Source organism: Astatotilapia calliptera, chromosome 4 (genome assembly GCF_964374335.1).
Source record: "Astatotilapia calliptera chromosome 4, fAstCal68.1, whole genome shotgun sequence".
Taxonomy (NCBI): domain Eukaryota; kingdom Metazoa; phylum Chordata; class Actinopteri; order Cichliformes; family Cichlidae; genus Astatotilapia; species Astatotilapia calliptera.
The window spans coordinates 28,895,436-28,918,895 of NC_137425.1; the positions used below are offsets into that span (position 1 = coordinate 28,895,436).

General features: G+C 43.2%; 1 pseudogene across 1 annotated transcript; it reads right to left on the reverse strand.

The window, feature by feature from the left end:
* Positions 1–3,751: 3,751 nt before the first annotated feature.
* Positions 3,752–11,738, reverse strand: LOC113012366 (histone H1 pseudogene; annotated as a pseudogene). Its single transcript, XR_013908900.1, has one exon. The product of XR_013908900.1 is annotated as a histone H1 pseudogene (transcript).
* Positions 11,739–23,460: the final 11,722 nt, after the last annotated feature.

The window sequence follows — 23,460 nt, forward strand, 5'->3', positions numbered from 1 at the left end:
TCTTGCCTGGATCTGGTGTCAAGCCGGCACTGCTGGCTGACTTCTGGCATGGTAAGATGGCACTGTTTATGTGATGGCATGCCACATTTGGCCTGATTGGGTGAATGTGACATGTTGTATAGAGCACTTTGAGTAATATGGGTGAGTAAAAAAGTGCTGTATAAGAATCAGTCCATTCACTGTCTGAACAGAGTTTCGTCATGTTACTTTTGCACTATTATGTTCCAGCACATGTTGTTATTACATGGCTTACATGGCTAAGGTACACATTAGGCTGACATCTGGGGCCAGAGCTGAAACTGTTCTGGGCCAGCACAGGGCCAGCAGTGTGTCTGCAACTGGCCTTGTGCTGGCTCATGTGTGGGCCACCTCTGGTAAACCAGATCTGGGCCACCATAGGGCCGTCATTCTTTGCGGTACGCAGGCCATGTGTAAGCACATTGTGTGTGACAGATCCAGGCCATACCAATTTTGCTATGTGGGAGGAATTATGTAAAAATAGAAACATCATAAAAATGAAAATGAACATAAAGTAAAATGTACTGAAAAGAACATCAGTATGGCCATCATTATTTGCTTGGAAAGTCTAAAGTTCCATGGCTTTGAACAGCCAGAGAACGCAATGCCCAGCTTAGAATGACTAAAAGTAACTTCTTTTAACATTCTGTCATTCTGCTTCTATATCAAAAATCCACTAAAAATAGTCATTTGAAAAAAAATATTCGCCACTTTTCATCAGTTTGGGTTCCTCTGTTTATAGCAATTTTTAGAAAAGAACCCAATACCTTTGTCACTATACAGTTGTACAGTGAGATACAGAGCATCTCCTACTCATTGCAAACATGCTGGGAGGGTGGCTCTATCCGCCTTAGTGCAGCTGCTGTACCATACTGTGATGCAGTAAGTTAGTAGGCTCTCAATGGGCGAGTGGTGGAAGGGTGAGCTGTAGTCCACAAAGAGCATTCTGGCGTAGCTCTGCCGCTGTTCTAGGTGACTCAGCACCGAGTGGAGGGTGATGGCATCTTCTGTGAATCTGTTTGCACAGTATGCAAACTGGTGGGGGTCGAATTCTGGGGGGGACTAGTCTCTCAAAGCATTTCACAGGGCAATAATAGTTCAGGCTGGTGATGGGAGACTTCTTTGGTACTGGGATGATTGTGGCTGATTTTAGACAGGATGGGATGGCTGCTTCATCCAGTGAGAGGTTGAAGATTCTGGTGGAGATGAGGGTGAGCTGGTGGGCACATGGTCTTAGCACTTTACCACGTATTCCGTCTGGACGCCTTCCTGGGGTTCACTGCTAGGAACACTCATCTGACATCGTGCTCCGTTACAGTGAATGGAGCGGTGCAGGAACCAGGTGAGGATGAGGATGGGAGCAGGGCTGAGGCAGATGAATGCTGCTGTTGTGGTGTTTCAAAGCGGGCAAAGAAGCTGTTTATGTCCTCTGCTAGCTGCACACTCAGGTTTTCTGTTTTCACAGTTCTGCCTCTGTGGTTTATGATGTCTATTATTCCATGCCATGTGTTGTTGCTGGACAGGTGGGACCCCTTTTCAGGTCAGCTCGAGCAGACCTGTACAGAGCTCTGTCAACAGACCTACAGGGAGTGCAGAATTATTAGGCAAGTTGTATTTTTGAGGAATAATTTTATTATTGAACAACAACCATGTTCTCAATGAACCCAAAAAACTCATTAATATCAAAGCTGAATGTTTTTGGAAGTAGTTTTTAGTTTGTTTTTAGTTTTAGTTATTTTAGGGGGATATCTGTGTGTGCAGGTGACTATTACTGTGCATAATTATTAGGCAACTTAACAAAAAACAAATATATACCCATTTCAATTATTTATTTTTACCAGTGAAACCAATATAACATCTCCACATTCACAAATATACATCTCAGAATCAGAATCAGAATCCTGTTTATTGGCCAAGTATATGTGCAGACACATACAGGGAATTTTGTTCCGGTAGATGGTGGCTCTCAAGCACAGCAATGTAAATCTTACACACACACACACACACACACACACACACACACACACACACACACACACACACACACACACACACACACACACACACACACACACACACACAAGTGTCTATATATACACATTACACATACATACACAAAGCTATGTAAACCAACTATAAATAACGAATCTAAACTTATATACATAAAATACAGAAATGAATGAGGTGGAATGAATACTACAAAATGTACATAAGGTGCAGTTGCAGTCTGGCAGTGGGAGCAGTGTGACAGGTCAACTGTTAAGAAGGGAGATGGCGAGGGGAAAGAAACTGTTCCTGTGTCGGGTGGTCCTGGTCTGCAGGCTTCTGTACCGTCTGCCAGAGGGCAGCAGATCAAAAAGTCTGTGTGCAGGGTGTGAGGGGTCTGCGATGATTTTCCCTGCCCGTTTCCTGGTTCTTGAGAGGTACAGATCCTGGATGGAGGGCAGGGGGGCGCTGATGATCCTTTCTGCTGCCCGTACAGTCCGCTGCAGTCTGCTCCTGTCCTGTTTAGTGGCTGCTCCATACCAGACTGTGATGGAGGAGCACAGGACAGACTCAATGACCGCAGTGTAGAACTGGATCAGCAGCTCCTGTGGAAGACTGTACTTCCCCAGTTGTCTCAGGAAGTACATCCTCTGCTGGGTCTTTTTGAGGATGGAGTTGATGTTGGTCTCCCACTTCAGGGCCTGGGAGATGGTTGTACCCAGGAACTTGAAGATCTTCACAGTCGACACAGGGCTGTCTGAGGGGGAGCAGAGTTGAGGGATGTCTCCTGAAGTCCACTGTCATCTCTACAGTCTTAAGAGTGTTCAGCTCCAGATTGTGCTGACTGCACCAGAGTACCAGCCGCTCAACTTCCTGCCGGTATGCAGACTCATCACCATCTTGAATGAGGCCAATGACAGTGGTGTCATCTGCAAACTTTAGGAGTTTGACAGCAGAGTTATTGGAGGTGCAGTCGTTAGTGTAGAGGGAGAACAGTAGTGGTGAGAGGACACATCCTTGAGGGGCACCAATACTGAGGGACTGGGTTTCAGAGGTGATCTCCCCCAGCCTCACTTGTTGCTTTCTGTCTGTCAGGAAGCTGGTGATCCACTGACAGGTAGCTGGTGACACGCTGAGCTGGGAGAGTTTGGAGGAAAGAAGTTCAGGCACAATGGTGTTAAAAGCCGAACTAAAGTCCACAAACAGGACCCTGGCATAAGTTCCCGGGCGGTCAAGGTGTTGCAGGATGTAATGCAGCCCCATGTTCACTGCATCATCCACTGACCTGTTTGCCCGGTAGGCAAACTGCAGAGGGTCCAGCTGGTGGCCTGTAATGTCTTTCAGATGGGCTAACACCAGTCGTTCGAAGGATTTCATGACCACAGACGTCAAGGCGACAGGTCTGTAGTCATCCAGTCCTGTGATGGTGGGTTTCTTGGGAACAGGGATGATGGTGGAGCGTTTGAAGCAGGAGGGAACTTCACACAGCTCCAGGGATCTGTTGAAGATGCGAGTAAAGATGGGAGCCAGCTGTTCAGCACAGGTTTTGAGGCAGGAGGGTGAGACGCCATCTGGTCCGGGGGCTTTCCTGGGCTTCTGTTTCTGGAATAGTCGGCTCACATCCTGAGTGTGTATTCTTAGTTTCAGGGAGGAGGAAAGGGGGGTGTTAGGTTTGTAGCATAAACCTATTCGCTGGAACGTTAAGACAATATAATTACACTGCTAAGCAAGACACAAATAGGCAAAGTTCTTCATGTTACTCGTGCACGGGAGAGAACCGGACAACCGCTTGACTCCAGTTGGTCTCGTCCGTCCTCCTGTAACACTGCCCTTTTATTGAGGTTACATGAATATGCATAGGTTCATTAACATACGACGTCTACATACAAACAAAGAGTACCTTGCCTGTGTGTGTGTGTGTGTGTGTGTGTGTGTGTGTGTGTGTGTGTGTGTGTGTGTGTGTGTGTGTGTGTGTGTGTGTGTGTGTGTTGCTGATCAAAGGGTTAAACATCCTTGGTCAGGAAGAGGGTAGCCTCCCCCTCACCCTAGATGGTTCATCCTAGATAACACGGTGAGGAAGTCCTGCAGTTCATCTAAACAAAGAGCACTTAGACTAGAACAGACGTAGCTACGTTAATCCTACCATAAAACAATAAGACACGGTATGACCTCTCATGCTCCCAAAGTGCTGTCTAATACACACAAAGTTTGCAGACTATCAAGGATCAAAACCTCTACCAATCTACAACTAATTACAAAACTCTAAGCATATATAAGTAAATATTTCTAAGCATAAATGACAATCAACAATACAAATCTAACATTTCCCCCCTTTTTGACCTTTATGCTTAAAAAGTTCCCAGGTATGAATACCTCATGTCTGACAGTTTCAATGCAAACCTTTTTATACTCAGCATATGTCAAATCACCCTAAATTACTGAAAAGTACACAGTTTAACAAATGTATCAGCAGTTATCCCATTCATTGAGCTCATCTCATGGCAAACTGCATCTTACGAGCAACCAAAGAAATTGTTAATTTAATAGTGAAACTAAAAAAGTAACATTTTCAAAAACATCTCAGCTTGGCGGTGCTTCCTCCGGGTGTGCACATCACATGTCTCTCTGCAGAGTGGTTTAAGCTCTGCAGGGCGTCATGAATGTCTCTTCCAGTTGTTTCCATCACTGTCCATAGGACCAGAGCCCAAATGTATGTAGAATAGACATTCAAACATACCAGTTGGTTTTGTTGTTCGTCAACATGGGTCTCAGCTATTTCCAAGCTGCAGACCTCTCAGCACTCTAGTTTTATGGCCTCCTACCAGCCCCCATCACCTGACTTCAGACCTTCGTCTTGTGAGGGGGATATTTATGACTCCTTAATTGTCCACGCTCTGCAGAAAAAGCTCTCTGTGGAAAGGGTGCTGGGTTCCGTCATCTTACTGCTGTTATGATCCCAGCAGCCTTCAGAGTGTCATCGTATGCACAGTATAGTGGCACAGCATTAGGTGATGTTCATAGGAAACTGCTGTCATCACCACCATAGCTTCTGGTTCCTGTGCTTTCACAGAATCATGATGTCATCCTCGAACTCCTTCTGCGCTGTCGATGGAGCTTGGCACGCTCCCCTCATCCCACGAGCTTTCATGTTCCAACGCTGCTGAAGGTTTAAGGCAGAGCACGTCGTACACCTTAGTTGTCTTCCTCAGCGTCAATATTGAATCTTTCATTTTATTTAAAATCTCCTGGAAGCTCAGTAGCACAGCTCTCTGTGTGATGTCTGCTGTGCTGAAGATGATCTCTGATCCTCCTGAAGCCTCTCTCCTGGCCTCAGCTCCCATCTTGTGGACGATCCTCTCCTCTATTTTGCAGGCAGTTTCATGGTCCTTGCTGTGGCTCCAAGGTCTGATCTCATGATGGGCCCCAACCAGCTTGACCTTTGACCTCAACCACTGCCTGGCTGTCGGCTATGCCTGGAATGGTTCACGCTTCTCACTGGGCCTCTGAAGATTTCTCAGGAGATTACTGCTGCACCTGTATTTCCTTGCTAAGAAGAAAAACTTCTATTTGGAGAGCATGTCAACAATCATCAAACCACATTCTTTAATTCAGTGAACTTCACTTATAGGCCATCACGGCCTGGAAAGCAAAATCTGGAAGTGAAATCAAACTTCATACCTGTAAACAATTGTATCATAAGAGTAATAAGCATTCAACATCAGCAAGACAAGTGTCATGTGCAGGTTTTCTCAAATCAGTAACTACAACTATTACCCTAATTCACCTCAGACATGGATTATCCCATGTACTCTGTTAACATTAATGTAATCAGTGACTTCTCTTAAGCAAAGTCACTCCACTCATATATTATTATTATGGGTTCAAAAGTGGCCAGCAAATGAGCCCATAATAAACTATTCCATAAATACCGTAATCTCTTATTTGTTTTACCCATGTCACTTGTCCGCTTCAGCTGAATCTACCACAGCATTCTCAAAGAAACAAACATTAGCAATACACATTGACTGTGGTCAGACGGAGGTCAGACACAGGTCAACGGATTCTAGAGGTGCCATAAAACACCATTAAGTTAACACTCGCTGTGGAAACAGTAACACTGGTCTCATCACAGTATGTCTCAAACTATATTAATTTCTCCATCAACATATGCCTGTAACTACAGTTTTCTTCACACATAAACCCAGAAATCTCGTAGTAGAGAAACATTAGCCAGTATTCCTATAAATCACATGATCAAACACATGAAGAACCGTAATGCTGTAAAAACGAAAATGCAAATGTTAGCGCTTGCGCAGGCGTATGCATACTTTGTCACAGATATCTCTGTGAGCACACAAGCTAGTGAATGACGCACACATAGTAAATTCACAGACACAGAAAATGGCATTTAAAATGTTAAATCATCACACAACCTCGAGTGTTGCTGTCATCTTTCTGCTCCTGTAAAGGGAAGCACACACAGACTCATCTGCACCCCTGCCAGGCGGGGGTCAACTTCACACAGTCGTGTTACATCAGTAAAGTCTTGTCAGCTTTTGTCAGCTTTTACCAGTCAGTCAGTTTGTTTTCCTTTCACTCACTCATTCATGCATTCATTCTTTCTTTCTTTGCTGATAGTGGAACCTATCGTCGCATTTAGTTTCCACTCTCAGCAAAATGACGTCATTTCAAAAAGAAAAAGAAGAACTTTAGTTTGGATTACATCGCTGAATCCTTTTGGACTGGGACTGTCATTTAATAATTGTCCCAAATAAGTGGCTTTCTCCAGAGTCCATTTAAATGTGGAGAACTCACTTGGCACAATTTTCTCGACGACGTGTAGCGCTTTTAATTCCCGACGTGCAGATCTGCTTAAAGAACAGAGATTATCAAACAAAACTTTCAGTGCACTGTGAAAGTATCAAAAATAAAAAGGCCTTGTTAAGTCATGACACAAACTCCTCATCTCAGGAGGGTAAATCATACCATTAGCATGGTTTATCATACCATCATACTAATCGGCAGGCTCGACTTCACAACAAAAGAAAAATCATCAGCTAGATTCACTCCAAATCAACCATCAGCTGCACAACACACAACATAATCCTAATGTCTTATTAGCTATGAGTTTAATTACCAGGTCTGTGCTCTTCACTCATTTAGGCCACAGATCTATTTTATTCAATTTTCCTTTTCCCTTCATCATAAAACATGTGACATGCTGTCATGCACTTCACAAAACAGTCTGTTCTGACGTATTCAGAGTTGTGTATCTAAATACAGGATTCACTCGCACATCAAAGCAGGAAACTCAGTGTTTTAGAGTCTCCACTCAACACACAACAACTCCAACACATCTCATTCACTCGTGCTAGAATTCAGTCACCTTTCATTAATCTAAAACCGATCACTAATTTGCATATCAACTATTAACCCACTAAGTTGACAGGACGACAGAAAAGCATGTTCAAAATAGTATCACAAAAGACAATTTCCCTCATACAGTAAATTACATGTGCTGCCTCAATCAAGCAGGAAGCTTCTCCCAATTTACCATTTTAACAACTAAATTTATTGTCTGATCACTGGTTGGTCAAACCAGGATCTTTTTTCTCACAAAAGTTAAATTGTTGTCCTGCAACTTGGAGAGTCAATTTTTTTTCTTTAGGATAAATTCAGCATTTGATAACAAGTGTCTGCTAAATTGACACTATTGTAACACTGATGAAAGATAACAAGCTAATTTTCATTACATGTGTTTGTGTTATTAGGCAGGTCTAATGCATGTCTGTGGAGCTGCATCTCCAGCAGAGCATGTTCTTAAAGCTGCCTTTCCTACACACTTCTCTGCTATTATTTAATCATTTCTTAACTAATGTGCTATGAGTCTTCATGAGTCATTTTGTGTTTGGAATTGTTAGTAGGGTTAATGCATGTTCTGCTTGTGTGTGTGTGATTTTGTATATGTTTCTATTTTCGCAATGTTTCAGACTCCGTCTCAATTTTCCAACTTAAGCAGTCAGTTTTGTTTTTCCCCAGGTTTGCTAACCCAAATTTTGATTTCCCACATTAAATAATTCCTATGTGTTCTCACCTAGTCTTCTCACTCTGTTGTCCTCTCCCACTTCAACAGTCCAACAGCCGGCAGTTCTCCTTCAGCTTTGTCCTGTGTCCCACTGTCTCTTCTTGCCATTTTACTCCACAGGTGGCAAATGTCAAACTCCAACTGTTCAGTTCTCCTCAAACGTTTTCTTCACATGCACAGTGAAGTCACAGCCACTCTCACTATTGTCCTCTGATGCGGTTGACTTCGTGCTAGTGGCTGAAGTGCTGCTGCTGCTGCCTTCCTGGGCGACTTCTTAGCAGCTGCTGCCGGTTTCTTGGCTTTGGCCGCGGCGGGCGTCTTAGCTTTGGTCTCAGTAACCCTGTTCATCTTGAAGGATCCGGAGGCCCCGGTGCCCTTGGTCTGCACCAGAGTGCCCTTCGCCACCAGACTCTTGATGGCGGTCTTGACACGGGCCTTGTTCTTGTCCACATCGTAGCCTCCGGCAGCCAGAGCCTTCTTGAGGGCGGCCACGGACAGGCCGTTGCGCTCCTTGGAAGCGGCCACGGCTTTCACAATCAGCTCGCCCACGCTGAGGCTGACCTTCTTGGGCTTGGAAGTCATCGTCTTCTTCTTCTTGGCCTGAACCTCGGCGCAGGGCGTGTTTATGATGGAGCCTTTCCCACCACAGCGCTGGCACGTTGAACGCATCATGAAGGGTCCATTTCTTTCATGTCGCTAGCCAGCATGCTAGCTGCATGTGGCTTGCCCGAGTCACTCAGTCCTTTTTGAGCATTTCAACATGCTGCCACCGCCATCTTGCTCGCCCCTCCGTGGAATTCATCCAATCAGACAGGAAGATGGGTTTGCTTTCTTCTGCTGCTGCTGCTGGGACTTTTTGTGCTCAGGACTTGCTGCTGTCTCTTTATCATGGAGCTGCATTCCTTATCTTCAGGGAGGAGTGAGCTCGCTTGTGAGGTTGAGAAACACATGGCACTGTAAATAAGTCAGCCAGAAACTTGGCCTGCATGTTTCCAATGATGTTAAACTATAACTTTCTTCCGACCGCTGCATGTGGAAAATTGATTCAGGTCTGCTTTTCACCTGAAAGTGACAAACTAAGACATTTCATTATTATCATCACTGCTTAATCAACACATATCTCTCTCTCTCTCTCGCTCTGTGTTTTTGTGAACAGTCCTTTCTTAAAAGCAGAAAATGAAATTGTAGTTGTTTTTTTTGGTTGATCAACACAAAACCTTTTTCCTATGATTATTTTTTCCTACAATATAAATTCTCCCTCTTATTCACTCTTTTTTTTAAATTTTTTTTATTTACAATAGCTGGTGACCTGCAAAATCACCGCTGTCACTCACAATCAAAGGCAATTACTCTTGCACAGTGCACAAAAACACTGTGATGTCAGACACATTCACACTCACTTTGTCATCTGCAAAAATAAATCACATGGCTGATGATATGTGCCATGGTGATCCGTAAATATGATCACCAGTTTATTTAACTATTTTTCAACCCAACAAACAAATAATCAAAAACATGATGCTGATGTTATGAACACTCTACACACAAGTCAAGATGCAGGAAAACTGCTCACGGAAACGCTGCACACTCAAGTTATCATAGTTATCATAGTGCTGTTTCCCTCTCTTAGAGTAGTTCTCAGACAGCTCTCGATCTGATAATGTGTAGCCTGCTCATCAGCTCAGAAGAAAAAAAAAAACTGCAACGCAACATCACACAGTAGTTGCTCTGCCCACAGTGGCAAAGTCTTACACTTTCATATTCAACTCAGCTTCTCCATCATGTACTTTTAGATGTTTCATACAGGGTTCAGCATATTAGTTGTTTTCACAGGTGTGCTCTACATCTCAACAATGGTTCATAATAAGACGACAGTCTTCCACACAGGTCAAGTGCCTCTATGCACTTCAGTAGTTTAAATATTTATCTATATCACTTCACCTCACATGTCATCGTACTGAATTTAAGCAATCACAAGCGTAATGTAGATGACTTTTAACAACTATCCACCTCAATTACGTCTATGGTCTGGCACACAGGCTGAAGAGTTAACGTTTTGTGTCAGCAAGGGGTGGGGGGACAGCCACCCACCAGAGCATAGCTGCTGATGTGGGCTGGCCTTCTCCACACGCTCTTCAAGGCTGGTGTGTTTTCTGAAAACTTCTAACATTTTAATCTCTTCCATTTTTAAGCCTGCGATTAACCGCACGGCTCAGGTCCGCGTGAAACCCGCGTGACCGCGCTCGCGTGAACCCGCGCAGCTGTGGAGCCGTCGCTCTCTCTCTTTTTTACATAAATACTTTGTGCTGCCAGGAGCAAAGTCCAGCACAAACGTCTGTCTCCCTCCGACTCACTCTTGGTTGCTTAGAAACCCATGATAACAACAACAGTCGGTGTCACAGACCACATGTTCTGCTCCGCACACACTCACACACAACAACAACGATGACAACAATGACAACGACAACAAAAACAACACAAAATAGGCCTATCGTCCAGCACAGTCTGGACCCCGCGGAACTTCTCAACGCCCCACAAAGCGGCGGAGAACTCACCTCTAGCCACACAAAGTAGCGAGGAACCTCTTGCTCCACAAAGTAGCAAGGAACCCGGGTATCGCTACACAAAGTAGCGAACTTCTCAACGCCTCACACAGTGGCGGAGACTGCACAACGACACGGTTATAGAGTCGGCCTCTTCTCAACGCCTCACACAGTGGCGGAGACTGCACAACGACACGGTTATAGAGTCGGCCTCTTCTCAACGCCTCACACAGTGGCGGAGACTGCACAACGACACGGTTATAGAGTCGGCCTCTTTAAACTTACTTGGCGTTGCTTAGAGTGTAATATCAGCCCGAATCCCGCCGACCGTCATTCATCGAGGAGAAAAGACAGACCGCGAATCCACAGGAACTTCCTGGCTGACGTCAGGCTTTCAGCGTGCCTCTCCTCCCCTCGGTGAATGCGATTCCAGGGATCCGGCTCGAAGGACCAATTAATGTTAGGTTTGTAGCATAAACCTATTCGCTGGAACGTTAAGACAATATAATTACACTGCTAAGCAAGACACAAATAGGCAAAGTTCTTCATGTTACTCGTGCACGGGAGAGAACCGGACAACCGCTTGACTCCAGTTGGTCTCGTCCGTCCTCCTGTAACACTGCCCTTTTATTGAGGTTACATGAATATGCATAGGTTCATTAACATACGACGTCTACATACAAACAAAGAGTACCTTGCCTGTGTGTGTGTGTGTGTGTGTGTGTGTGTGTGTGTGTGTGTGTGTGTGTGTGTGTGTGTGTGTGTGTGTGTGTGTGTTGCTGATCAAAGGGTTAAACATCCTTGGTCAGGAAGAGGGTAGCCTCCCCCTCACCCTAGATGGTTCATCCTAGATAACACGGTGAGGAAGTCCTGCAGTTCATCTAAACAAAGAGCACTTAGACTAGAACAGACGTAGCTACGTTAATCCTACCATAAAACAATAAGACACGGTATGACCTCTCATGCTCCCAAAGTGCTGTCTAATACACACAAAGTTTGCAGACTATCAAGGATCAAAACCTCTACCAATCTACAACTAATTACAAAACTCTAAGCATATATAAGTAAATATTTCTAAGCATAAATGACAATCAACAATACAAATCTAACAGGGGGTGAGAGGTGTGGTGGAGGTCGTTGAGTCTGGGTTGGAGAGGGTGGTGGTGGTCGTTGAGTCTGGATTGGGGAGGGTGGGGGTGGTCGTTGAGTCTTGATTGGGGAGGGGCAGGGTGAAGGGGGGAGAGGTGGAAGGTGTGTTGGGGGTCAATGTCTGAAGCAATGTCCCTGGGGAGGGGAGGGTGGGGCGTGGGAGTCTGTCCGTCTCAAACCTGCAATAGAAAGTGTTTAACTCGTTGGCCAGGTCTTTGTTTGCTTCAATAGTGGGTGGGGGGCATCTGTAGCTGGTGATTTCCTGCAGGCCCCTCCACACTGATGCAGGGTCGTTGGCTGAGAGCTGTTCTTCCAGCTTCTGGGAGTAGATCCTTTTAGCTGCTTTGATCTCCTTGGTCAGTGTGTTCCTGGCTTGCTTGTACAGGACCCTGTCACCACTTCTGTAGGCGTCCTCCTTGGCCTTGCGAAGATGTTGGAGTTTAGGAGTGAACCATGGTTTATTGTTGTTGTATGTGCAAAAGGTCTTTGTTGGCACACACACGTCTTCACAGAAACTGATGTATGATGTCACAGTGTCCGTGAGCTCATCTAGGTTCTCAGATGCAGCTTCAAAAACAGTCCAATCAGTGGAGTCAAAACAGTCCTGCAGTTCATGCTTTGCTGCGTTAGTCCACTTCTTCACAGTTTTGACTACAGGCTTGGCACGTTTGAGTTTTTGCCTATAAACTGGAATAAGATGGACCATGCAGTGATCAGAATGTCCCAAAGCTACCCGAGGCACAGAGCGATAGGCATCTTTTAGAGTGGTGTAGCAGTGATCCAGTATGATGTTGTCCCTGGTGGGGCAGTCTATATGCTGTCTGTATTTAGGGAGTTCGTAGTTTAGGTTTGCTCTGTTAAAATCCCCAAGAATAATTGTAAAGGAATCCGGGAATTTCCTCTCCAGGGTAGTAATCTGGTCAGCCAGCTCGCACAGTGCGTTGTTCGCGTTGGCCTGTGGAGGGATGTAAACTCCGACCAGCATGAAGGAAGAAAACTCCTGCGGTGAATAAAAAGGTTTACAGTTGATGAGAAAACTTTCCAAGTGTGGGCTGCAGTGTTTCTGTAACACTGTGACATCAGTACACCAACCTTCATTAATGTAGAAGCAGACTCCACCACCCTTTGTTTTCCCTGAGAGCTCTGTTTCGCGGTCCGCCCGGTGAAGTTGGAAGCCCGGCAGATTTAAGACAGCGTCTGGGACTCGCTCACTGAGCCAGGTTTCAGTGAAGCAGAGGGCAGCAGAGTGTGCAAAGTCCTTGTTAGTCCGGTTTAAGAGCAGTAATTCGTCGACTTTGTTTGGAAGAGAGCGGAGATTCGCGAGGTGAATGGAGGGGAGTGCCGTGCGGAATCCTCGCCGACATTCAAAAACAAAACAACAACAAATCAGCGACCAATATAGCCACCTTTCTTTGCAAGGACACTCAAAAGCCTGCCATCCATGGATTCTGTCAGTGTTTTGATCTGTTCACCATCAACATTGCGTGCAGCAGCAACCACAGCCTCCCAGACACTGTTCAGAGAGGTGTACTGTTTTCCCTCCTTGTAAATCTCACATTTGATGATGGACCACAGGTTCTCAATGGGGTTCAGATCAGGTGAACAAGGAGGCCATGTCATTAGTTTTTCTTCTTTTATACCCTTTCTTGCCAGCCACGCTGTGGAGTACTTGGACGCGTGTGATGGAGCATTGTCCTGCATGAAAATCATGTTTTTCTTGAAGGATGCAGACTTCTTCCTGTACCACTGCTTGAAGAAGGTGTCTTCGAGAAACTGGCAGTAGGACTGGGAGTTGAGCTCGACTCCATCCTCAACCCGAAAAGGCCCCACAAGCTCATCTTTAATGATACCAGCCCAAACCAGTACTCCACCTCCACCTTGCTGGCGTCTGAGTCGGACTGGAGCTATCTGCCCTTTACCAATCCAGCCACGGGCCCATCCATCTGGCCCATCAAGACTCACTCTCATTTCATCAGTCCATAAAACCTTAGAAAAACCAGTCTTGAGATATTTCTTGGCCCAGTCTTGACGTTTCAGCTTGTGTGTCTTGTTCAGGGGTGGTCGTCTTTCAGCCTTTCTTGCACTGAACATAAGTTCCCTGCAATTTCTGAAGAATATTACAGTAAATCTGGCTGAAACTTGGCCCAGACGTACAGCAGGTTTCCCGGAGGAGGGATGTGTTGAAAGTTGGACCTCAACTACTCAGGATGATTTTTAATGAATTTCTGAAATTTCCATAATTGTAGTGTATTGGCTGTATTAGATTGAATAAATGTTTCCATTAATTTCTGAGGAATTCTACAGTAAATCTGGATGAAACTTGTCACACAGGTACAGTAGGTGTCCCAGAGGAGGGATGTGTTGAAAGTTGGACATCAACTACTCAGGATGATTTTTAATGAATTTTTGAAGATTGACATAATTGTAGTGTATTGGCCGACTGCATTGAATACAAGTACCCTTTAATTTCTGAGGAATTCTACAGTAAATCTGGATGAAACTTGGCACACAGGTACAGTAGGTGTCCCAGAGGGGGGATGTGTTGAAAGTTGTACATCAACTACTCAGGATGATTTTTAATGAATTTTTGAAAATTGACATAATTTTACTGTATTGGCCGACTGCATTGGATACAAGTACCCTTTAATTTCTGAGGAATTCTACAGTAAATCTGGCTGAAACCTGGCACACAGGTACAGTAGGTGTCCTAGAGGAGGGATGTGTTGAAAGTTGGACATCAACTACTCAGGATGATTTTTAATGAATTTTTGAAAATTGACATAATTGTAGTGTATTGGCCGACTGCATTGAATACAAGTACCCTTTAATTTCTGAGGAATTCTACAGTAAATCTGGATGAAACTTGTCACACAGGTACAGTAGGTGTCCTAGAGGAGGGATGTGTTGAAAGTTGGACGTCAACTACTCAGGATGATTTTTAATGAATTTCTGAAAATTGACACAATTGTAGTGTATTGGCTGTATTAGATTGAATAAATGTTTCCATTAATTTCTGAGGAATTCTACAGTAAATCTGGATGAAACTTGGCACACAGGTACAGTAGGTGTCCCAGAGGGGGGATGTGTTGAAAGTTGGACCTCAACTATTCAGGATGACTTTTAATGAATTTCTGAAAATTGACATAATTCTATTGTATTGACTGTATTGCATTGAATACAAGTACCCTTTAATTTCTGAGGAATTCTACAGTAAATCTGGATGAAAATTGGCACACAGGTACAGTAGGTGTCCCAGAGGAGGGATGTGTTGAAAGTTGGACCTCAACTATTCAGGATGACTTTTAATGAATTTTTGAAATAAACATAATTGTAGTGCATTGACTGTATTGCACTGAATATGAGTTTACTGTGATTTCTGAGTAATATTACAGTAAATCTGGGTAAAAACTGGCCCAGAGGTAAAGTAGGTGTCCGAGAAGAGGATTGTGTTGAAAGCTTGGCATCAACTTTTAAGAATGATTTTTAATGAATTTTTGAATATGCAACCAGACTGTCACGATGGCTGTATTGGGCTGTTCCATTGTAATTTGTGTGCGCGAGTGCGTGTGACTGTTCACGCGCGTGCGTGTGTGCGCGAGTCTAGGCTTTCAATCAGGATATAAAGCGAAAAGGCGCTACCGTAAAGACTGGTGTAAAAGCGCAAGGAAATTTATGCGGCGGATAGGAGGCGGCTGGCTTGACCGCGGCTCACAAATGACGGCTCACTTTACCGCAGTATCAACTGTCCTAGTCTCTGAGTTTTGTGATTCTTCATTTGCAGAAAATATCTCAGTTTGTCTCCTCCTTTCCCTCTGTAATCTAAAACAGAGATAATATGTCTTGGATAATTTGTAAGATATTTTTGTACTTTTTAAATATACGTTTTGTTTTTTGTTTCTTTAATTTGGAGTTGGAAAATGAGTTGAGCCGAATGCTTTGTGTCAAAGATGGTTGCCCTTCCAATGCATAGACTCAGCCCTGTAATAAAATCAAGACTTACATTTATTCTAATGGTCAGCACCTGTGAAGTATTGTAGTTGCAAAAGCTAAGTCCTATTCTATAAAAGTCAGTTTGGAAAACAGCCCTCAGCTCCCTTGACCTATAATCAGAGTAAACACTTACTGATCAGTAAGTAAAAAAACACAGTAAAGAGCTTAGGCAATAAAATTAGATCAGAAAATGAGCTTTGTCCAAAAGGTGGCTAGGATTTCCCTTAGAAATACGGTGAGGAGATTAGTATTTGGCAAGGGTTAGGAGTGGAGCCACTGCTCCTTCACATCAAAAGGAGCCAGCTGAGGTGTGTGCCTCCTGGGTAAGGTGTTTCGACCGGGCCTATCCTAACGGCAGGAGGTCCCGGAGTAGACCCAGGACCCACTGGAAAGAATATATCAATTATATGGCCTGGGAATGCCTTAATATTTCCCCAGATAAGCTGGAAGAAGTATCTGGTGAGAAGGTCTGGCGTTCCCTGCTTAGGCTCCTGCCCCCATGATCCACTGTCAGATAAGGTATATTTTCAATGTTAACTTTTATTGAAGTGGTTGTCATGTGTTTTCAAACAGTGTGCATCATTCACAATGCACGGCACATAGTGCCACACCTTTCAGTCGCATCTTATTTGCTTTTCGGATGTTAATTTTTCCCATTTTCATAATATATTAACATGTTTTGTAGTAACATGTTTTAATATCATTGGAGACGTTTATCATCAATGGGCGTCTCCCATTTTGACCTCAGGACTTCCAGACCATACTCGGCACAGATGTTTCTGTACACTATGCTAGCATCTTGCACCCTGCTGTTATGTGCTGGATTGTCTCAGGGGCATCTTTACATAGCCTGCACCTGGGATCTTGTCTTGTGTGAAAGACCCCAGCCTCTATGGATCTTGTGCTCAGAGCTTGTTCCTGTGCTGCCATGATTCGTGCCTCTGTGCTGTCTTTCAGTCCAGCTTTATCCAGTCACTGGTAGAGGAATTGGCTGACATCCAGAAATCCTATCTGGTGGGGGAGACCGGGGATAGTTGTAACGTGGGTCAGTTGTAACACTTCCAATTTCTCCAATCAGGGCTAAGTTTCAAATAATGTGACTCATCCTGTGCATGCCCAACTCAGTTCTGCTATCACATGTGAAAAATCAGCACATTTTGTCAAACACAGACAATTTAACATGAAAAAAAGTTATTTGTATGCCAAAAAGTAAGTTTTTCTACTTTATTTCAATTTCTAATAGCATTATCTGCTTTGCAGTTAAACTCATCAAACTTAAATTGTGTTATTTGTATGTCTATGGGGATATATTCTGTGTAGGTCTTTAGTGCTAATGTTTTAGCCGTTGGCTGTAATGTTAGCTAGTTCATGGCTATAGGAGTCTGGGTCAGTTGTAACAGCAACAGTCTGGGTTAGTTGTAACAATAATGCAGATGTTACAACTTACCACACTTTTACTTTAACTTATATTAAACAAGTTGGGGCAGCGACATCAGCGAGAGAGGTTCACTGGTCGCATTTGTATATGCGGTTAATGCCATTGGCAACACAATTCCTCCACTGTTTGTGTTCCCACACATACATTATGCAGACCTCTGTGTCAGAGATGGACCAGTAGGAAGTACTGGTAGTGGAAATAAGTCAGGATGGGTGCAAGAAACAGATTTCCTCATCTTTCTGAAGCACTTTGCAAACCACACCAAGGTAAGCCATGAAAAAAAGTAATGGAATTGCGATGCTGGTGAACAACTACATTTTTTCAGCTTCATTGTTATGTTCAAAATTGGTGTAGGTTATAATGCCCACTGAGCCAATGAGGCCAAACTCAAGGAAGACCAACCAAAATTAATGAAATATTCAGTTTCAGAAAATTTTATAATTTGTCTTTTTTGGGGGGCTGGAATATGTTCAAAAGCTAGATTTCTGCATTCGGTCACACACACACACAGCTACATAAATGGATGTAAGTGCATTCATGTGTTGAATAAACAAAGATTACATGTTAATGTTTTGTTAGTACCCTTATTTCATTGTGTTACATTTTACCCCGGGATATGTTACAACTAACCCAGACTATGGGGTTAATTGTAACATTTCACTCTTCGTGTTTGAGGCCATACCATGCAATGGATAATTGTGCTGCAGAGAAAATAGCTGCACTATTTAATAGCAGTGACATGTAAATACTTTGCATTACATTTTGAATCCACTACCTTAAAAGAGCTTTAATTTACAGACAGAAATGTCAAAAATGTTACAACTATCCCCGGTCTCCCCTACATATTGTGCAAGGGCTTGTCCTCTCATGATGGTTCCTCCTCTTGCTCCTTTTTCTTAGGTTTCTACTGCCTGAGGTATTCACTGACAAGCTTCCTGATCCCAAATGGTTGAATTTGTTCATCTGGATGTAAAGTTTTCAGTGGGAGAAAAGTTTCATCACTCATCCAAGTGACTTCTTCAGTCTCAGCTGACTGCAGGTTTCCCCAACCTTAGAAACAGTACGTTTGCAATGACTGAAACTGGCCCACTGAAGGAACAATGTGCTGTGACAGGAAGATGGCGCCTTTGCTCGGCTTGACGTCTACCTGCCTACGCTGTATTGTATTTTATGCTTTTATATCAGCCCTGACGTTTAATATATGGAGCTATGCTGCTGTGATTTACGACCGTTCTTCCTTGCTCCACATCAAAGAGTCTATGGAATGTCTTTATGATGACTGGGACAGTTATAGAAAAACTTTCCCCCCACCATTTGTGCACTCTTCCACCTCACCGGATTACTTCTTGCTACCGGCGAAACGTGCCCTAAGCAATTCCAAGAAGAAATCGAGGAAAAGAGGCTGTAGGGCCGGCATCCAGGTACACATCAGACGAGCCTACAGATCGGAGATCTCCCGACTCGTCTGGAGGCGTCCCCGGTTTCTGCTGCCAGTTACCCTTCCGGATTTGATTGGAAACACGTACTTGCAGCCACTACAGCGTGGATCCTGCCAATCTGATACTCTGGATTTTGCCGATTATCCCCCCACCACTGTGGCCTCACAGCCCGCATCGCACAACCGGTGGTTGGCCCCGCCGGTTCCGTGGCGCTGCTGGAGACCTCGCGTGCGAACACGGTGTTTGCTGTCAATTCCACTCCGACAAGCTGATGGGAAACCTGCGCCGCCAGCTTTTAATCGGATTGCGCTCTTGAACGCCCGCTCCATTGCAAACAAATCCTTCTCTCTGAATGAGCTCTTCACAAGGAAAAGCCTGGACTTTCTGTTTCTCACCGAAACATGGCAGAGGGAAGGCGAATTTATTCACCTAAACGAACTGCGTCCTGCAGACTGCTCTTACTTGAGCGCCCCCCGTTTGGGTTGCCGTGGTGGAGGTATTGCCGTTGTCTTTAAGGACAGTTTCACCTGCAGAGGTATGCAAACTGAAAACTATTCTTTCTTTGAGTCGCAAACAATTAAGGTGGGCTCTTCGAACATCTTTTATTGTGTTTTAGTCTATCGCCCTCCTGGCCCTGCTACTGAGTTCTTAAAGGATTTTATGGACTTCTTATCTTCTATTATCAAGCTGGAGAAAGTTTTAATTCTTGGGGATTTTAACATTCATATTGATGATGCCTCATCTAACTCTGCAGCTGAACTTCTATCTATATCTGAGTCTTTTAATTTTGTCCAACATGTCTCCGGTCCAACCCATTTAAAAGGCCATATCTTGGACCTTGTTTTTTCCTTGGGCCTCAACATTGGCAATGTGTTTGCTGAGGATGTACATTTGAGTGATCATAACTGTATCTTTGTTGAACTTAATTTTAGCTCTAAACAGACGCCTGTGAAGTTAAAAACTCATAGACGCATAATAACTGAGACTACTGCTGAGAGGTTCTCCATTATGTTTGACAGGTCTCCACTTTTTACCGGAAACGATGTAAATGTTCTTATTCAGTCTTTTAATAGGGAATGCACATCCATTTTGGATCAAGTGGCACCTATTAAAACAAGCTCGGCTTTACAAAAGAAGACATGCCCTTGGATAAATGAGTCTATCTTAAACTTAAGGAGAATATGCCGCAAAATAGAACGACTATGGAAGAAAACCAAACTTGACGTACACAGGCTCCATCTTCGAGATCTCATGCTCTCCTTAAATGACACAGTGAGAACTGTTAGATCTGAATATTTTTCTAGACTCATAAGAAAAAACAAGAGAAATCCCAAGTTTCTTTTTGACAAAGTTAGTGCTATTGTCTCCCCAGATGTGGTACCTTTAGATGTACACTCTAAAGTAGATAGTAATAAACTCCTCCGATTTTTTGTTGATAAGATTAACGACAACAATGCTAAAATCTCCCCAAAGCTTTCTTGTTCTCTGAGTCAGGCACTCCCTTTGTACTCCTGGTCAACTTTTACAACTGTAACATATGATGAAATAGCAGCCCTGGTTGACAAAATGAAGCCATCCGAGAGCCCCTCAGACATTATCCCCACTAAGCTTTTTATTAATGCCTTTGACACCATTGGTCCTTGGGTTGTGAACCTTTTTAATGTTTCTCTTCAGACTGGGGTGTTCCCCAGTTTTTTTAAACATGCCATTGTGGAACCAAGGCTCAAAAAACCCAACCTGGACCCAACACTACTTCAAAATTTAAGACCTATCTCCAAACTCCCATTTATGTCAAAACTCCTTGAGAAGGCAGTAGCTGTCCACCTTACGGCATACTTGGAGAAATAGGCCGTTTTCAATCTGGGTTCCGTAAATTGCATTCCACTGAGACAGCACTACTGAAAGTTACTAATGATATTATGATATTATGATGTCAGCAGACTCCGGAGAATACACAGTCCTGGTCTTGTTAGACCTTACCTCAGCCTTTGATACAGTCAACCATACCATCCTGATAAACAGACTGAGAGACCTGGTTGGGATGTCTGGCTCTGTTCTAGACTGGTTTTCATCTTATATATCTGAAAGGAGTTTTAGTGTATCTGCAAACCAGATCATGTCGGAATCTACAGAGTTGTTGTGTGGAGTTCCTCAGGGCTCTGTGCTGGGACCTATTTTGTTTTTAATATACATTCTTCCTTTAAGTCAGATAATACAGCAGTTTCCTGAAGTATCTTATCATCTTTTTGCTGACGATATTCAGCGATATTATTCGTTTAAGCCTGCTGAAGCTCATAAGCTCTCCAATCTGATTGACTGTTTAACCAACATTAAACAATGGTTGAACAATAACTGCTTACAGCTAAACCCGGCCAAAACAGAAACTTTGATTATTGCACCAGGCAGTGCAATACCTGAAAAGGATAAGCGGAAGCAGATGGATGGATGGATGGATGGATAAATAGACAAATGGCACCCTTACAAACTCCAGCTACAGCAGCATCTCAACGAGGATGACCCAGATCGGCGCACAGAATTTGCAGAATGGGCAAAACAAAAAGTGGAACAGGACCTTCAGTTCACGCAGAAGATTTTGTTCAGTGATGAGCATGCTAGCATGCTCTACCAAAAATAGTGCTTTGTTGTGTATCTGACGATCGAAAGCTAAACCAGTTCCCAGAGGTGGGTCGAGTATCCAGAACTTGTACTCAAGTAAGAGTATCATTACTTTAAAATATTATTACTCAAGTAAAAGTGAAAAGTAGTCGTCAAAAAAGTTACTCGAGTAAGAGTAAAAAAGTACTTGGTGAAAAGGCTACTCAAGTACTGAGTAAGTAGCGAGTAACTGTTTGAAATGTCCGATTTATTTTATAAATAAATGCTATCAGACAAAGAAAAATAAATAAATATACAAATTTTAGTATTTTCAAAAGGAATATATGTAAAAAGATCCACAAAATAAGGCACAACAATTCTAATTTCAAGATTTCAGTTTTTCACAACGTAAAGCTTTTTCAAGCAAAACCCACAGTAAATATATTCGCATTTACAGCAGCCTCAGAGAAAACATTAGAACGAGGCAACTTCAACATAACAGACTACAGCTGATGCGCCAGAATGTCATACTAGGGCAGGGACGTGCAGAGGGGGGGGCTAGAGGGGCTTGAGCACCCGCCCCTTTCCCGATGAGTGCCCAAAGTGCCCTTTTGTTGAGGCAACTTTTAAATTTTTTTAATTAATTAATTAATTTATTTTATGTGTGTGTGCGTGCGGAGTCCTGTCTGTGCCCCTCAACAATAATATTTAACTATTAATCATAGTTTTGCTAAATAAAAGGATCTGGCTTGCATCAGTCACATGATCACATTTAACCAATGATCGCCCTCGACGGCGTTACGGGAACGAGCTCACAAAGAGCACGCGCATTTTTTGCGGTCCGGAGCTGTAGGAGAAACACAAGTTAACTCAGAGACACAGACTGATGCGACAAACCCAGTAAGTAGGTGTACAGCGTACACTGTAGTGTGTAGCACCCAGGAGTATTCGCTTATTACGTACACGTTGGTAAGCTGTCTTGTTGCAACTGACGAACTGAAACAAACGAGCGTGCTGTGTGTGCAACAGCGCGACAAACATTACCTGTCCTTTTATTAACTGCACAAGTAGTGCTGGTCATAGCTGCTGGCTACCTGGCTGTCATGGGTCTGTAGCTCTGTCACCGTTTTAGGGAACATATTTAGTTTTAAAGTAAGTTTCTGGGCATTTCCTGCCTTTCTGGAGGGATTATATTTCACTAAAAAACGATCTAATATGCATGTCCACATAATAATTATTATAATTATAATATATTAAAAAACACACGCTGTATTTTAAAGAACATACATTAAGAAGCAGATTATATTAGATTTATATTTTAAATAAGACAAAAGTTGGATTTTACAGCAGTAAAATGATTGTATCTCTACAGTTTAAAAATGTAATAAGCTTTGCCCTGCACAGAGTGGATAGTGAAACAAATGGAATCATCATAAATACATTATTTCATATTTATTACTTCCCCCTCCTCATTGCTTTATTATTGTAGCTCTAGTAATAAATAATAATGTAAGGATGCCCATAGTATATACAGTATTTTGAAGGAGGTCTAAAATGTCACTGTGTGTGCATGTGTGTGTTTTATTTAGCTGGATTTAAAAAAATATTACTCATGATATAACATTGTGCAGACATGGCTGGTAAGGACATGAGGAGGAAACAGTAGGAGCTGTATGAGGCTACTAAAGGCAGTGCTATAACATTTTTCTGTCATCATTTTATTATAGATTAAGTGCAAGAGTTGTTAGGTGTGGATAATTAGATTATAGTTTATTGCAATAGCAAGTTGTGCCTTGTTCTCAGATAGACAGCAAGTGGAGAGTGATATATGAAATGATGGGAAGGAAGGAAGAAGAGAAGCAAAGAGTGATTCACAGTAGGGCTGCTCAATTAATCGAATTTTAATCACGATTACGATCTGGGCTTTCAACGATCATTAAAAATGACTGAGCCGATTATTAGCCCCTCCCTCATTTATCCGCGACACCTTAAAGGCCGTCTGTGAAAATATTGTCGGGCATAAACCAGTCCGTGGCGCAAAAAAGGGTGGAGACCGCTGATTAAGAGGACCCGAGGGAAGCTCGGAAAGCTAAGCAGAAGTTATTTGGAGAGTGACTGCCGTTGGTTGAAAAGAGAGTTAAAAAAAAAAAAAAACTTCAGTGGTGTTGCACACTATTTTATATTATTTTTTAAAAGTTATTGTTAACCCTTTAAAGC